This window comes from Mandrillus leucophaeus, unplaced genomic scaffold (genome assembly GCF_000951045.1).
Source record: "Mandrillus leucophaeus isolate KB7577 unplaced genomic scaffold, Mleu.le_1.0 Scaffold516, whole genome shotgun sequence".
Taxonomy (NCBI): domain Eukaryota; kingdom Metazoa; phylum Chordata; class Mammalia; order Primates; family Cercopithecidae; genus Mandrillus; species Mandrillus leucophaeus.
In genome coordinates, this window is record NW_012105542.1 from 440,060 (window position 1) to 442,210 (window position 2,151).

A 2,151-nucleotide genomic window follows, 5' to 3' on the forward strand; every position below is an offset into this window, starting at 1 on the left:
TTTTTATATGTATATAATATGTTTATTATAATATAGCTATTGTATATTATATATGTAATACATACGTAATATAGACATATATATGTATTATATATATAATAGAGGGATATATATGTATACATAGGTACATAAAATGTGGCCTATCAGTTGGGCCCACCTGTTTCTTGGGCAGAGGTCCAAGGCTAGTCAGTGCCCTTGGTCTTCAGGTAAATAATGACACTCTGAAAGCTAATCTATGCTAACATCCTCAAGGCCCCGGTAACCGCGCTCTGGTCTCCTCTGAGCATTAGGCCAGATCTGCAGGAGGCGATGCTCAGGCAGCCCCAAGCAACTGCTTACGACTGCCCAGACTTCTCCCTGAGCCCCAGGCCTATATATCCAACAGCCCAGTGAATGTTTCTGCTGGGATATCCACAGACATCTCCACTCATCATGCTCCCAAACCTACTCATGACCCGATCCCTTTCAGGGCAGACCTTTCCTTGTTTCTAGTCTCAGTGAATGATAATACTATCCTTCTAAGAGGGTGTTGTGAAACTTTATTTACAAGATGGTGTTGCAATCCTTTAGCCCCCCCTCTCCCTCATCCTGTGTCTCATTTCTGGATAAGTTGTATCCATCCTTACTGTGTTCATCTGTGTATCTCCAGTAGTCTGGGACATCATTGATTCTCACCAATGTTTGCTAGAAAGTTGAATGGATGAATGAATGAATAAATGAAGGAGGTGCCTGGATATCATCATAATAACAATCAAGGATTTATCAAGTACATACTGTCTTCCAGGCACCATTCTAAATGCTTGGCATATGTGCATTCCACACATAAGAGCTTGACATATCCAAGCCTCATCATGACGATCACTGCATATGTGTTGAAAGAACACAAAGCATGTATGAGGAAATCAGGTTCTGGGGAGTCCTGGGTAGAGCTTCTGAGTAGAACTTCCATAACCCCTCAAAGCCAATGGTGTTTCCTTACTTTACAAAGCCATCTCAGAGCCAGGTCCTACTGAGCTGTGTCTGGCCCAATACAGTGCAATTTCTGGACCATTTTTCTCCCCTGCCGGGAAGATGCAGAAGCTGCCGCTTCACCGAGTCCTCTAATAGCAAGGCCTTATTTTCCCTGCCACCCTGGGGCTCTTGCTCACCATGAGCTTACTTCTGTGCAGCTCCACACAACACACTGTAAAAGGAAAATGGTAATTAGAAGTAACGCTTGAGCAGGAGAACTTGCATGGAAACGTGGAAAAATGTTTTAGTTAAACGAAGCAGTAAAGATTCCTTTAAAGTGTTACACACACACACAGCCATCTAGCTGTTCTCTTTTTGAAAGGAGGAGATGAGAGGACACACAAGGTGTATTGTGCATCTGTAGGCACCGCCTCCTTAGGGCTTGAGTTTGGGCTAGTCCTCTAGGGATCCTGCTGAAGTGGCCAATGGTATTGACAGTTTACATCTCAGTAGCCCAGGACCAAAAGCCTAGCTCAACCAGATGGAATGTAGCAGGACACATAGCAGGGTCTCTGTGTGTATCCAAAACAGCTGCACAGGGACAGGATTGTGGAGACACAGGATGGCAGCCCCTACAAGGACATCCCAGCTTCTGCTTACTTTTTTCATAGCATTTATTATCACCCAAAGCTGAGTTTTGCATGTTTGTTTATTACCTTATCCTCAACCAGACTGGGAAGCCCATGGAGGTAAGGATTTTGTCGGTCAAGTTCACCTCTGTATGCATGCCATGCACAGAGTTGGGCACATACATAACTGGCCTTTTAGCATAATATTCTTTGATTGCAAATTGCAGAATCCCCCATGGCCCGAATGTTGCCTGATACATCATAAGCTTCTAGAACACAAGCTTTAAGAGAGCAGGGTCTTTGTATGTAGCATTCCAGTAGCTGGTCTGGAGTGAGGGTTAGCACACTTTTCCTATAAAGGGACAGAGAGAAAAGATCGTCAGCTTTGTGGGCCAGGTGGTCTCAGCCACAACTACTCAATTCTGCTGCTGTAGTGTTAAAACAGAAAGACAATATAGATACCAACAAGTGGGCATGGTAATGTCTCAATAAAACTTTATTTACAAAAACAGGCAGCAGGCCAGATTTGAAGTAGTTTTCTGACTTCTGCTCTAGAATATAAATTCCATAA